This window comes from Paramormyrops kingsleyae, chromosome 15, assembly GCF_048594095.1.
Source record: "Paramormyrops kingsleyae isolate MSU_618 chromosome 15, PKINGS_0.4, whole genome shotgun sequence".
NCBI classification, from domain to species: domain Eukaryota; kingdom Metazoa; phylum Chordata; class Actinopteri; order Osteoglossiformes; family Mormyridae; genus Paramormyrops; species Paramormyrops kingsleyae.
In genome coordinates, this window is record NC_132811.1 from 19,973,390 (window position 1) to 19,989,777 (window position 16,388).

Sequence of the window (16,388 nt, forward strand, 5' to 3'; positions counted from 1 at the left end):
CGGAGGCGGGGCGCCTTCGGCGGCGGGCCTGTCGCTAGGATTTCAGGTGCTGGCCTGCCGTTCCGGGGAACAGGTGTCCCCTCTGTCTGCGGGCGGCATGGCTCCACGAGCCGAGGCATGGGAAAGGTCAGTCGCCGGCGCGGTTCCGGTCCGGTGGGCGCGCAACAGAGAGCCGTTGATTTAATGAATGCGAACGGATTGGCAGCAGAACCGCGCGACCACGGCTGAAGGCGAGAGCCGCCTCTCGGCACGTCCCGTATCACCGCCAGCGGCGGTTTGTTATACAAACACAAGACGTTTAAGAACAAAATCAGCTAATGAAATCAGTCAAATTCTGAATGAACTGATATATAAATGATATGAAAATCAATCCAAAAGCGAATGCACTGCAAACTTGTTAAAACAGAAACGTAAAATACAACTACTACTACTACTACTAATAATAATAATAATAATAATAATGGCCAAAAATCAGCAAGTGCTTAAGCCAATGATTGGATCCTTATTACAGCTCAGCAACCTTATGCAGCAATGAAGTGAAGAACAGCCAGTTTATCCCATCACTGGATTTTTCCTTTCCTAATGACATGGGCATATTCCAGGATGATAATACCAAGATTCGTCAGGCTCAAATTGTCAGGGTTCAGGGAGCAGGAGGAATCATTTTCACACATGAATTGGCCTCCACAGCGTCTTGACCTCAACCCCATTGAACATCTTTGAGATGTGCTGAAGAAGACTTTATGGAGTGGTTCCACTCACTGATCATCAATACAAGATCTTGACAAGAAATGAATGCAAATCTGGATGGGAAAAAACTGTCGAGATGTTCACATTAGTGCTGGACACCACAGTCCAGTCTCATCAGGTGTATGGAGTATATAGATGTGAAAAAGCTGCTCCATGGAAACTGAGGGCAGAGTCCGAGGGAAGATGATGGCTGTGATTCGCAGGAATCCCTCTGAAATACAAAAGCATTTGCTTTCACATGCTTGGGAAAGTCGCTATGCGAAGTGGTCTTATCCGCAATAGTATGAGCTTATTCTCCCAAAACAAACTGCCTTGTAACACAATCGGCTGCACATTCCAGAAACCACTCCATGAAGAGAAATATATTGTAGCAATTGACCTTGTTGGAATTATTTAGGATCTGCTGCTAATGCCGTCAGTGCACAGGTCCACCACCCCCCACCCCCCACCCCCACCAAAACAAAGGAGAGGTTATATTCTTTACCCACCGTTGATTTAAGCTGGTCATCTGTTCAGTCACTGTGCCATTAATTTTAACACAGTGGGTCTATGAGCTGTACTGCTCTCACTCCCCTTTATTTATGAGACAAATAGCACCAGGGCAGCTAAAATGCAGGAAGCAGATATATTTTATAGACAAGTTTCAAAGGTGGACAGGAATGGTGCTCTTCTCCTCTCAGTGCGTCTGTGATTTTCTGGGTTTCATCTTGAGGTAGTTGATCACAACCCAATTAGGGCACGGCCTGAGGGATAAGCTTTAGCAATAAGCTTTAGCCAGACATCATTGGACACCATGTTACCATTGGACTTGGCAATAATACTATCTGATTTCATTATTGAAACATATCTCTGGTATCGCAGAGCTTGTAATTATTATTATTAATAATAATATTATTATTGTTGTTGTTTCTGTTGTAGTTATTTTTGTTTTTGTTGTTTTAATATGGCTCGCAATAGTATGCAGTATGACCAATGCTCCTCTAGACAAGTTGAATTCATAGAAAACTTTAGACAGCATCACCCCTCCTCCCCACCTTCATGAGAGTCACAGTAAACATAAGCCATGTCCATCTATAAATCCATCTATCCATCCATCCATCCACCCACACATTCACAAATCCATCACATTTTGTTGTGAGAACAGCTTTTGTGTAAGACTGTTGCATTACTGATACTCACTTGACATTTCTTTTAATTCTTGGAGATGTATCATTTTTAAATTTGCATTTATGTGTTAAAATGTACACAACTCGGTGCTCCATTATCTGGCCATGGACGTTTTTGCAAGATTGGAAATTTGTTGCCTTTAATGTTTTTAGTTTTGAAAACGTTTGCATCGAGTGGGACTGTTTCTTTTGTGGCAAGACGCATTTGCTCAGAGATCACAGCACATCCACAAACATTGAAGAAATCACCATCACTGTCAACAGGAGGCAAAGGGCTCTGGGACTGGGGTCATTTGCAAAAGTCATTAAACCGCTGGGTCCTAAAAGCGGCACAGAGAGTGATAATATATGGGCGGACAGTCATTAGGGGCCAGAGCAGGCTCCTCCAGGATGGTTTTGCGCTGACCCACACTCCAGTATTTTGTTAACATGAGCCGTGGCGGCTTTGATGCTGGCCTCCTATGCAAACAGCGGTATGGCGCGGTTCTCCGCGGACCCGCCGGGGGGGAAAGCCGCCCTGAGCCGCTCGTAAATCGCCGGGCGGCCCCTGGCCGTGCAGTCGTTTATCAGCCGCTTTATATTCCGGATGCGAGCAGAATAAAACTGCGTGTTTAGGGGTTTAGTGCTTTGATGTGTCACGCAGGACACGTAATTACTTTATTCTGTGAGCAAATGTGTGTCTTTGTGCCGTCGTCCGTCGGCCGGCACGTCCGCCTGGAGATGTGCAGAAACGCAGCCGCTCGTGGGATGCCGGGTCCGGTGGGAAGTGCGGAGGGTTTAGAGCTGATCTCCCGCCAACCGCCTCACGGCCTCAGCTCAGGGACTCATTAAGGAAGAGGGGAAGCCAGCTGCGCTGGGAAATTTATAGTGATACCAAAACTAAATCCAACCATAGTGACCTGAAAATGAAAAAAATGTGTATAAACGTATACAGCTCTGGAAAAAAATTAAGAGACCACTCTTAATCAATCTGCATTTTTAAATCCTGGTTTAATCGTGGCTCTGCTGGCAGACGGCTACGCTGAACAGCAGGTTGCTTCCAGGTTCAGAATTTCTAAGACAGCAGTACACAAGAAGGAGGTGAAGCAGGAGATAGTGGAAATGACCCATAACCAGCCAGGTAGAGGGAAGAAGCAACTCTCTGATGCCAGAGATGGCCATCAACTTATCCAGCAGTGCCTCATGAATTGGAGGATGACCTCAAGTGACCTCCAAAGAGAATAGGAAACACTAAGTGGTGTGAAGTGCACTGATAGCATGGTTAGGACTGCTAGGACTCCTAGAAGACCATAAAGACCTATAAAACTAGGGAGAATCCATTCATCAATGAGAAGCAGGGAAGAGCCAGGCTGCAGTTTGCAAAAGAAATGTATGTTTTACACAGACACATACCCATAAATGAGTGTAACTGACTCTTTCAATTTTATCCAGAGCTGAATGTTCAGTGCCGATTTCATCCGATTCATTGACTGTTCAGCATCTAGACACATTCGCTCATTTTATTATTTTTCCACATACGGGGATTATTGTGTGATTTATAATTATCATTATTAGTGATATGGAGCCTCTCCACCTGCAGTCAAATTCTGCTTGGAATCTGAATCGGAAACTTCTTATTATCCTTGAGGAAATAATTTGACAGTGTCGTGGAGGTAACATAACTAAACAGTTGTGTATTCTGAGGAGCGCCCCCTAGTGGGTATAATCTGTGCCTGCACTCCTCTGTACAGGTGGCATTTATATTGACTTTACCTTAATCATGATGTAACAAACACAGATTTGACTCTTTCCTGAGATCCTTTGTTATTTTTCTCAATTGCTCTACTGGACCCATTTCACAGAAATCCAGAGCTGATGGTACCGCTAGTGGTACGCTCTGGGAGAAGGCCCCAAATCAGAGCGGTATAGAGTAGTGTTACCGCTCGCGGTGCGCTCTGGGAGAAGGCCCCAAATCAGAGCGGTATAGAGTAGTGTTACCGCTCGCGGTGCGCTCTGGGAGAAGGCCCCAAATCAGGGCGGTATAGAGTAGTGTTACCGCTCGCGGTGCGCTCTGGGAGAAGGCCCCAAATCAGGGCGGTATAGAGTAGTGTTACCGCTCGCGGTGCGCTCTGGGAGAAGGCCCCAAATCAGGGCGGTATAGAGTAGTGTTACCGCTCGCGGTGCGCTCTGGGAGAAGGCCCCACATCAGGGCGGTATAGAGTAGTGTTACCGCTCGCGGTGCGCTCTGGGAGAAGGCCCCAAATCAGGGCGGTATACAGTAGTGTTACCGCTCGCGGTGCGCTCTGGGAGAAGGCCCCACATCAGGGCGGTATAGAGTAGTGTTACCGCTCGCGGTGCGCTCTGGGAGAAGGCCCCACATCAGGGCGGTATAGAGTAGTGTTACCGCTCGCGGTGCGCTCTGGGAGAAGGCCCCACATCAGGGCGGTATAGAGTAGTGTTACCGCTCGCGGTGCGCTCTGGGAGAAGGCCCCAAATCAGAGCGGTATACAGTAGTGTTACCGCTCGCGGTGCGCTCTGGGAGAAGGTCCCAAATCAGAGCGGTATAGAGTAGTGTTACCGCTCGCGGTGCGCTCTGGGAGAAGGCCCCACATCAGAGCGGTATAGAGTAGTGTTACCGCTCGCGGTGACCTCTGGGAGAAGGCCCCACATCAGAGCGGTATAGAGTAGTGTTACCGCTCGCGGTGCGCTCTGGGAGAAGGCCCCACATCAGAGCGGTATAGAGTAGTGTTACCGCTCGCGGTGCGCTCTGGGAGAAGGCCCCAAATCAGAGCGGTATAGAGTAGTGTTACCGCTCGCGGTGCGCTCTGGGAGAAGGCCCCAAATCAGAGCGGTATAGAGTAGTGTTACCGCTCGCGGTGCGCTCTGGGAGAAGGCCCCACATCAGAGCGGTATAGAGTAGTGTTACCGCTCGTGGGGCGCTCTGGGAGAAGGCCCCAAATCAGAGCGGTATAGAGTAGTGTTACCGCTCGTGGTGCGCTCTGGGAGAAGGCCCCAAATCAGAGCGGTATAGAGTAGTGTTACGCATGGATAAGTGAAACACGGGAAGTTGAGGAGATGGTTCTCAATAGGATCCTGCTCTCAGGAGGTTCAAGTTATGAAGTGAAGCACATGACCAATAAGGGGATTTTATCAAAACTGGCCTTGAGTCGTTCGGCACTCTGTGTATCTGGCTCTCAGACTCTTGCTCTGTACCCATGACCTCTATGCCTGTGATTATCATGCGACCATTTTGACTCCAGACTTCCCTTCCTTACTTCCTGTCTGGCCCGAGAGTGATTTGGCCTGTGTGTCTTTAGTAGCCTTTTCAGCTGATGCCTTTCCATTTTTTTGGATGTTGAGACAGATTATCTACCTTTTCAGTTGTACTTCAGCACATTGAGCACTAGATCACGCTACTTTCACTTTACATGTTGATGAGACACTTACAGTGCCTTGTGAAGGGTTGGTGCCCCATCCTGGGTTGTTCCCTGCCTTGTGCCTGTAGCATCCTGGATAGGCTCCGGAAACCATGCGACCCTGAATAGGATAAGCCATTTCAGAAAATAGGTGGGTGGATGGATGGATGGATGGAGATGCTTACAGAGATGGATGGATGGATGGAGATGCTTACAGAGATGGATGGATGGATGGATGGATGGAGATGCTTACAGAGATGGATGGATGGAGATGCTAACAGTGTAGCCCTGAACTCCCCAAAACAATGATCTTTTTTAACTCAAGGTCACAGGGTCAAATCCCAGGAAGGGTGACCACTGCTGTCCCTTTGTGTTGGAGCCCCAGGACCTGAGGGTGGTCTAAGCATGGGTCCCCATTAGACAGGGATGCTGCAGCTGAGTCTGGTGACATCATCAGCACAGTCAGATGTTTGCACCCTACAAAACAGGAATATAGAATTCCCAGTTTATTCCATAGCCTCTGGGAATGGGCTTTTATTGTTGCTCCCAAACTGGTTGGTTCTGTTTTGCAAAGAAACGGTGAATAGAAAAACTAAAACAACTCATTGGCTGAACACGCCTGATCTCACACAGACACACTGAGCCGTGTAAAAGCATAGCTGCAGCACATAAAGAATGTGGATAAGCACGTGATAAACCTCATTTAGTGAGATGTGCTGTAAATCACGACCAGTTAGGGTGGACCTCCTGATCTCCCAGAACCACTGGCGAGGTCCCGGACTATGACGGATGCGGGGGACGAGCCGTCTGAAGGGGAACGGAAAAGCAGAGGAGGCCGATGGCGACGGCGAAGGCGGCGGTAGCGTGGGAGGTGCAGGTGCGCTCAGGACCGAAACGTGACACCAGCCGGCCCCTCTGGGTGTAATAAGCAACCGCGCGACACGCCTGATATACTCTCCCGCGCTGCCTTATCTGTAAATCTGCTCTAATGAGCACTCTCTAATTGTGTCCCTCCATCGCTCTCGCAATGCAGCCATGGAGTGAAATCCAGCTTAATCGCATTTTTTGCAATTCGTGCATAATGTGTGTATTGAGGTTATTCAGTGTGTGTGAAAGCAGTAGGATTGTCACCTCATTCTGTTTGTTCCCTAGCTATGGGCACTGTTTATGCCTCGCATGGTTTAGGAAACATGCATATGCAGTAAACAAACTCACTGGTATCGCATCAAGCACAATTATATTTACTGGAAATCCCTAACCACAGCAGAATACTCTCTTGAATAAATTGTCGACTGTGTGATTTATCATTTTGTTCTCTGATCCAGGGCTCTTATTGTGTTTTCCATTATGTCCCATAAAATAACTTTGAGTCAGAATAAGTAACAAGATATTACGTAAATAATAATAAATAATTGTGAATGTAAAACTGTAGTGAAACGAATGTTATTTCAATTATCTAAGCAGTGCTTAAGCAGAGTGCAGTCGGCAGCCTGCTGTATGTCACACATCTGGGCTCTCTTCAAGCTAACTGGCTTTTTGTTGTTTGCATGTGTGATTTCCCATTTGGGCATTCCCGTCCGTGCTTTCCCACTGCAGCTGCAGTTTAACTCCAGCTATTAGAGGGGAATGCAGACGTGGACCTCGAACCCGTGACTCTCACACATTGCATCCGGACCCCAGTCGCTGTAAGAGTCATGGCTACAGTCCACCTGCAGTCCTGGTGGCTCTATTATGCTTTTTAACACCTTCCTCAGCTCCACCCGCATGCTTGGACCTAGGGCATTGACAAAGTGTAAGCTGCCGCTATTTGTGGTGGAAAATGTGTATTCTCTCTATCAACAGAGTAACTCCATAATAAATGAACATTGTATCTCTATTAACAAAGTATCTATAATAAATTAATGTTACATCTCTCACAAAGTGACTCCATAATAAATTAAGATTTTACCTCTGAAAGAAATTAACATTTTGGATATCTATGATAATGAATCATTGAAAGTGAAATATTCTCATATCCACAGGGAACATGAACTGTGGCAAATTAATCTTCTTGTAGCTATTCCTAGAGACGTTTATACGGTGAGATAACTTTGTTTACATTAATTGTATTTCCATTTTAATATTCCTGATTGATCACATGTATGATTCTCTGGAAATTTTAGCCTTTATCCTCATTCTTTAGTTATTCACAGAGATGATACCGATGTGATACTTTTCCTGTTTCCGCTTTCGCTGATGTCACTGATGTCGCCGTGTCATTAAAGGTGATTTGTTTCCTAATGAGTCCTCCTGTCATGTCCTGCTAAAAGCTACTGGTGATGAAAGAAGAACCGGAGAACTAGAAGTCGCCCTCAGAACCTCCTCTGAAGGCTCCTCTGAAGTGCCTGACCTCTGCGAGTCACGCGGTGTCTTCAGGCGTGCCGCCGTCCCGTCCCTGTCACCCCCCCCACAGCGCCTGAGGTGTCGCTCGCGCCTAGCCCATCAGAGACGGGTCAGAGGATCCGCTTCTTCAAGTTCACAAGTGACCCAGACAAAATGGCGGCGGGCTGCGGAGGGTCATTATGGCACTGTCTCGAGGTGACGACTGACTCAGAAACGTGACAATGGCCTGAGTCGGGTTACAGGAGGAGCGTGATGGGGAATTACCCACAGAAGCTCCTTCACGGTGCCCCCGAAGACTTTGAAGTGCAGAACATGAAGTTCGAGGCTTCTGATCCCCTGAAAAATGCTTTTGTGTCTGCAAGGTGATTGAGAAGGATACTCGGGTAAGACCAGAAGTGATGTTAAGACAGCTGGAGATGCAGATCCCAAAGCACCAGCCAAGACGACAGACCCATAGGACAAAACATCACTCTTATTCTGTACCTGGCTGATAGACCAAAGCAGCTATAATTTCTTGAAAGCTGCATTTCCACATTAACCATAGACGGCTTTCAGAGGCTTGGTGTGCTTCCCTTCTCTGAACACGACTTAACCTCGTTTGTGCGTCTCAGAGTCATGCGGTCTAATGCCCGCACAGACGCAGTGAAAGGTGCTGAATTAGCTTTCGTGCAAAGTGCTCTCCTGATCCTCTCCCCAAACGCGGAGGAGAAACACAGAATCACAGGTACAAAGGCCGACTCCATGTCGACATGATAATTCATCACGGGAGCCATGATGATGACTTCGCAGATGACCCGTTGCGGGGGGGGGGGGGGGTCATATTTTATGGTTTTCAGGAGGTACGGCTCAGATGCCCCCTACCCATCCACCCCCCACCAATTTCCCACAACTACATAGATCGCGGGGAGATGGCAGAGATGGAAGTGGCGAGTCCATCATCAGGCCACGGCGCTGCTGTCCTCACACTGAGATACTCACAAAGCCTGCCTGCAGATGGATGACAGGGGGACAAAGAGGCGCCCAGGTGGAAAAAGACCCCCTGGAGGAGGCCAGCCAAAGAAAGGGCTCATGACAGAGAGGCCGGCTTTGAAGCCCCCAAACCTGGCCCACCTTCAGGGGTTCATCAGTAGCCTGCCTGCTAACATCTTGAGATGCTTCTGAAGGCCCTGAGGGAAGGCATCGGTGCTCGTCACCTTTCAGCCCATCAGACTAATGTGTGGACCTCACCACGGAGCACATCCTAAACTCTAATTACCCCTACAGATGCTTAATATTCAGCCTAAAGGTGTTTGTGGTGCTTAATTACCAACCATAGTGAATGTTCTAGACATGCAGGTGGTTCCTCTATTGTAGCATCATGCAGTAAAATGGAACCTTTCCTGCAGCAGCCTGTATGGACCCGTCTGCAGCCTGTACCAGCATCCAGCATGTTGGCTTCTACACACCAGAAAATTTTGACCATCTCGTCGGCACCGTTACTCAGCATGACCTGGTCTGTGAGCCATTCTCTGGCTGTTACACTCACTCTCCTGCCATTCTCTGGCCGTTACACTCACTCCTGGTATTCTCTGGCCGTTACACTCACTCCTGGTATTCTCTGGCCGTTACACTCACTCCTGGTATTCTCTGGTTATGCAGCGAGATGTTTGAGTTCTGACAGTGTACTTGTGCCATTACTACATCCAGGTGTTTCTTGGCAGAATGTGGACGTGCTCACCATAGATTTATAAGCTGGAAGAGTGTGGCCTGGTGTCACGCGTGATTACTGCAGCCTCGCTGCATATGTGTGACCTTTCTCGCACCCTTAATCCACCACCGCGCCTTGCCAAATCAGAACTAGAATAACCAGTTCCTCCAACTTTTCTTATGGGAGAAATTTAATCCGTTGGCCTCAAAAAATAACACAAAGCCCTGTTCAGTGTGTACTGCTTCAAACGCTCAATGCGGAGTCATACCAACAGCGAAAAACGGACCCAATAATTGCTGCATCGAATGGCCACTTCTCAAAACATTATCAATTAGCAGTTAAACAAATCCAAGGGTGTAGGTTTGGTTTCAACATTGGTAGGGACCAAATCAGTGCCGAACCCCCAGCCCCCGTAAATACAAGGTACTGCTACAAATATTGGTAGGGACACGTCCCTGCAGTCCATACTCAAATCTATGCCCTTGACTGAATCATCACACTCCTAATTCCAATGACATGCTTTTGTCTCAAAGAGGTTCTGCGACGACCAAGATGAATCTCCACCAGAATGGCATGTTTTGATGTACCTTTGATCTTAAAGGGTCACCTTTATGAAATGACCCACATCTATTTTACTTTTATATCCTCATGACCTTCGATTCAACTGCTCTTGTCTTAATCCACAGATCCACTTTCTCAGCCGCTTGGCACATTTTGGAGCCAGACAGGTTTTATAGCGGAGGTCCTCCTGACAAACTTTTGCTGAGATTTCAGCATGTGCCGAACGTGGGAATTTTCTGCCAAGCGGGGGCTGTAGAGGCGGCAGCGGCCACAACAGGGGGAGATCCCGACCCAGCCCCCGTGACTTTCAGAATCGCTCCTTATGTTTCAGCCTTGCCTGCTGCGGACGTGAAATATTTATCGGAAACTTCACACGTCATAACAGAGCCGAAGCCCTCTCTGCTTGGATGTGTGCAGACATTCTGATTTACCGATCTATTACCATTTTTCTCGTGTGATATCAGACATTTGGTTTATCGTCTGTGATAAATCATCTGAAGGTTGACGCGGACGGTTTCGCTGTACAGAAACATCGAAAGCTTGACGTGCAGTGTGGTGAAAACGCCATCTGAGATTGAGAAGCGTGGTACTCGACTAAAGCTGCATCCCAACACAGAGAGCGGAGGAGGAAATCAGCAGTGGTGGAGCCACTCTGTTCCCTCATCGACACCGTAAACTTTATGACCGCTGAAGAACATTGGCGGGACATGGAGGGTCTCCTGCTGCTTGGGATGTGTTTCACCTCTGTGGCATTGTGGGTATAAATCCTCACATCAAATGAAGTCTGTCGGCAAGTGACTTCAACAGCTATCATAAAAGTGAAACAGACAGTCTTAATTGGAGTTCCAGACTCAAGGAAACTCAACTAAAATATTAGCATAATTTCGGGTAGGACGGAGGAAATTGTTAAAACATGTGAGCTGCGAAAAGATTGCCATGCGACGGGCAGGTTAGCTGGCTCTTGGGCGCCCCCCAGTGGCGGCTTTGCTAGGATCCAGACCCCAGTGTGAGGAGGTGTTATTCTGGAAACATTCATACAGATAAAGAGTCAAATACAAGTGTAGGAACAAAGTCTCAAAAAAAAGACAGCAGGCTTTTCTGGGTTCCGAAATGTTAGTTCCCCTCTTAGTTACTGCTGTGAACAGGCAAACTTTCACTAAATATTCATTATAGCTATTGATATTTTAGACAATTTTCTTTAAAACTAAACAGCTGTAGGCTTTGCCGTGTGGATCTCCGTTACTTCATCACAGCACTTGTGGTTTTTCGATTTCCCCAGAAAATGAGGACAGGATGAGGAGAGAGACTAGCTTCAGGTGCCCCTAGCTGGCTAATCGCATCTCAGCACCAATGACCTTATTCCATGTGTGATTTTTACCAGATTCTTCTTTTGAAAACATAGTAAGAGTACAGGACGGAGGGCGCTACACCCTATGGAGGACCTTTGTGGATGGTCACAACGACAGAGGCGCATGTCCTCTGAACCTGGAACGGCGTTGACAGCGTCTCTGGTGGAATGCGAATGCTCTTCTCTTCTTGGCTTTTCATGAAGATCTTTTGAAGATCTTCACTCGTTCCCACACGACAGATTGAAGCTGTGAGACAGAGCCGCAGCTGAGGTGCATAATTAAATTGTAGCAGGACATGTGGAAAACGCATAGAGGGCTTTAAAGGCCTCGACGGAGATCATATGCAGACCGAATAGAGATCTTCGGGGAGGTACAATTTACAGGCACGTCAGCTGCAGAGAGACATCAGGCGAATTCTGTCACCCCGTAAAGTGAAACAAAAGGAAAGCAAACACACGGGAGAGAAGGAGAGGAACAGTTTTTTGCCACCGGAGGAATATGGGGCAGTTTGTGGAGATCCAGTCCACTGAAGGAACAGCTGCTGGCAGACTTGGATTAACGGCTAAAGACCTGTAATTAAAGGAACACCGATAGTATAACTGTCTACTGCCTAATGCTGAGACGCATGATGTGTTTAGGAGTACGACTGATTATGTTGGCAGTATATCAAACTACAGAGTAAAATGTGTGTGCGTGTGTGTTTGTGTGTGTCTGGGGATTAGGTTTTATCTTACATCGTGGGGACCCAGTGTCAGCCACAATGTAATAAAAACGTGTTATTTTGATGTTGTGGGGACCATTTTTCAGATCCCCACAAAGATTTGTGAAAGCAATCAAAAAACTAAAAATGCCAAAAGTGCTTAAGGTTATGGGGCTGGGTAGGGAGTAAGGTCACCATGTTGTGATTAGAGTTTGTCCCATAGAAATGAATGGAGAGTCAATGATATAATTACAAACCTCTGTGTGTGTGTGTGTGTGTGTGAGTAAATGGTGACTTCAAGTTTCAGTACAGGATAAATCCATTAAAGCGGCTTTTCCTGTGACACACTGAGGTCCCTGGGACGTCCCCCTGGTCCACATCCTTTAAGCAAATGTTTTCACAGACCATGAGCTTTGCCTCTCAGGGGACACAATAAGTCCATCAATCGAGACTCTCTCATTCTCTCATCCCCCCCCCCACGCCTTACATAAACTCTCCTCCAGTCCTTTCTTTATTAAGGAAGTGAATAAGCTAATTAAGATCATTAAGAATGATACTTTTTTATATGTGATTGGGGGTGTTTAACAGAGCATTTTAACACACAATACGGCCGATCTAAGCGACGGCTTCTTGGTGCCGTATGTGGAGGTTGCGGCGTCTCAGAACCAGCCACCATTCTGGGATGTTCACGCACTCCAGCATCTAGAGCTCACAGAGAATGGTGTGTGGAACAAGAGACATCCAGTCAAGGGCATTTCCGCGGGCAGAAACTCCTTGTTAATGAGAGAGGTCGTAGGAGAATGGTCAGACTGGCTACAGCTAGCAGGAAGTACGCAATGAACAGCGCGTCTCTAATGAAGTGACCACTGAGATTGTCGGTACATGAGCTATTCTGCATGTGAAACTGAACCAATCAAAATGAAAATGACTGTTTCAGACTGTGAGTACAGCACAGAGCCCTCTGTATTATGATGGCCTGGAGTAGCGGACACAGAGATAGAGCGCCCCCTGTGGGACGGGACTGAGAGCACCCCCCTCCCCCCAAAAAGTTTGGGATGAAGAGCACATAACCTAGTTCAAGACCGAGAGCCAATGGCTTGGATTGGGACGGAGAGCGCCCCCTGTGGATCAGGACTGTGATATTTATAGTGGCACTCCACAGATAGACACCCATGGGTAAGCAGGACCGAGTGCTTTCAGGAACCACTGGAGAAAGACGGATGAGTCTCCGTGATGAAAGGCGGCAAATGTTTCTGCTGCTGCCCTCCCCCAAAAGCTGCGAAGGGCTGGAGATCCGTCATCAGTGACTCGCCCCTGCCTCACTGCGGGCGCTGCGTGCTGAAATAGGGGCTGGGTGGGGGGGGGGGGGGGTGATGTGGAGTGCTTCATTTGTCTGGTGGTGCAGCTTTGATCTGCGGGGTCTAGGCCAGGGTCAGAGGGCTTGCCTGCACCCCCCCCCAACACGCGTGGGCACGTTCCTGATTGGTTACTCCCCCACCCCCCCGCGACACAGCATTACCCTCCCGTCTCCAAGCTAAATGATTTATACCGAAGTGGGGGGGGCTTATGGATGATGATGTGAGACACGCAACAGTCTCAGGTAAGCTGAGCGTCTCCTCAGGTCCGGGCTGCTCGTTATCTCCAAACCGGGGGGGTTTGTCCTCCTGTCTCATCTTCAGCTCGGGTTACCCGCCAAGGGAGCAGCATCACGGAAGGGCCACCTCGGGCCTGTGGGCTTATTAAAAGGTAATCAGGTTAATCCCGTGCGTTTGGGGGTGGGGCTGCAGGGTACTGACAGGCCGGCCCGCGGACCACCGTGAAGACGTCAGTGCCTCTGTGCCTTTGAAGTTGGGGCAATTAGTCGGCCACCTGATACCCCATCAGCTGAAGTGGTTCTCTCGGGTCGGGTCGGTCTACCTTGGGGTGCTAAGGGGTGCAGCACCCCCCCCCCCCCACCCCCAGTGCTACAAAAGAACCAAGAACATCCAGACTAGAGTTTTAGTCTCCAGCCTGGTACCTATTGCAAAATACTTTAGGCTGCATCCTCCTGGGGTCCAGTGCGGTGGTGTTTACTTCTTCATGTAGGGAGGTGAATTAAAATGTGCAGCAGGACAGGCTGATGCACTGCCGGATGAGGCGAGGGAAAGAAGCTGAACACGGCACACGGATGCGAGACGACGCCGGATGCTGAAACCTCTGGGGTCGATGTTTAACAGGAACCCCGGCACGTTTCGCTGATGCTTTTGGCAAAAAAAAAAAAAAAAAGATGACTGAGTGAGGAGAATGTGCAGATGAAAGGAAACACCCAGGCTGCTTCTGCCCCGACCTCGAGGAAGTGCAGAGCCAATGGGATCTGAGGCCCACATCATTTTTCAGACTTCCGTGTCACCCACCGAGACCTCCTGTGGTCTTATGGCTGCAAATTTTGCAATTTCCTTCAAAACAACAAACAGAGAGAAACAGGACACCATCCATAATGACATCTTATTAATCAAATCCTCTTCACACAAGTCGCTCTTTCACAGACATCACGTTCAGGCTGATATCTGTGAAATTGGCAGACAACTGTGATGTTTTTTGTCTCTGGTTTCCATGAAATTACTAAGAATCCTTCCTTACATAATGCCATCATACATCCATCCATCAAGGTCAAAGCAGGGCTCATTTTCCAGAAAAGTTTTGCCTTTTAACTTATTCAGACATGACTTCTATTAACTCAGAAATAAAAGCTGTGTACTAAACTACATAAAAGTGCGATCGGTCAGGTGCAGGGTGTGAGGAGGCTGGTTGTGCACCTTTAGTGGTCGGCATGGTGACCGAGAGATCAGTTAGACGTACAGGTTAGGAAGAGACTGACCACTGCAACCCACCTGGCGGCACATTTCAGCTCTTTTACTCAGGATCTGCAGTTTAGCCAAAAATTCAGCATCAGCATCAGTAACACGGACAGGGAGATGTGTAAACTGTAGGATTCTGCATGAAATTAGAAGCTTAAATCGAAGTCTAAACTGAGGAAGTCTAAACCAAAGGGGCTAAAATGTAAAAAGTGTAAATAGAAGACAATAAAAAATATACCACTGCATGGAGTGTCACTGTATTTGTACTTGAATTTTCACTGTGTTTACATAATTAGGCTTGTGCCCACACAAAATAAATAGATGACATACAGTTTAAGTTTAAGTTTAGATAAATAAGTTGTGCAGTGTCTTTTTCACGGGAAGTGTGATCTTTGACAGGAAGGAGCGCACAATAACGTGGGTTCGATATCAAATAGCAGCCAGCTCGTTGTATGAGTAAAGCACACCGGGACGTGGCCTGGAGCCTTTGGTGCCGACGCCGTTTGATGTGCCGGCCGGGGCTCTGCGTTTGCGTCACACCTGTGTACCCGTGCCCCGGATCCCCCACCCCCCTCCCGGCCCGGCGACAAAGGGCAGCTCCGTGCCGCGCCTCTTTTGTGCGGGAGAACAATGCAGTGGCCGTGGGCACTTGGATCACTTCGGACCGCTGACAGGTCGGGCCTGGGGCGGAAAGACGGCCGGGGAGGGATCCGTGTCTCACGGCGGTGAGGAAAAGAAAACGAGACAAAGGCTGAGATATTTACAGGCAGAGAGGAGCTGAAAGGCAGCATGGCCGTGAGAATGTACGCCCTGGGGGATGGAGGGGGACGTGCTGGACTAAAGCCTAGGGGGCGCTGGGTTTACACGCTCTTTGAGACACAGAGAGGAGAAGGTGCAAAAGAATGGGGGACCTCAGAGCCTAACACAACACCAGGACTCTGAAGCTAGGGATCTGTGCCGGCAATCAGAAGGTTGCCAGTTCGAATCCCATGAATGCCAGAAATGATTCTACTCCATTGGGCCCTTGAGTAAGGCCCTTAACCTGCAACTGCTCCATCCTGGGTATGACGCTAATCTGCAAGCAGGTCCTCCAACTTACAGGGGAAACTTGGGGGTGACAGGATTGGCACTCCAGACACCAGGAAAAAACTTCACACGGTTCCACTCCATTAGAACTAGTGTGGTGTTGAGGTATCACCGGCCGCACGGCTGCACTCAGGTTCTCATCCCTGAGGTGGCTCGTCGTGTGGGGGGAGCGGCAACGTGCTACATCAGAGCGCCCTCCTTACCCTACCTCTCTCAACGATAGTGATAAATCAACAGCCAGTCGAGAAAACACGTCCTAAAAAAACAATTCATTATTTCACACTAAATAAACAAGCTGCTTACTTATTCACTGCATGATGCACTGACACTGACTGTTTTAGTCACCTGACTACATCTGATTTCTCTTAAAGTCGTAACTGTGATATACAGTAAATACATGTGTGATTATGTCCGACCAGCACTGAGTCAGCATGTAACAGACACGAACAGGAAACACGGCTCGTACACAGATGCA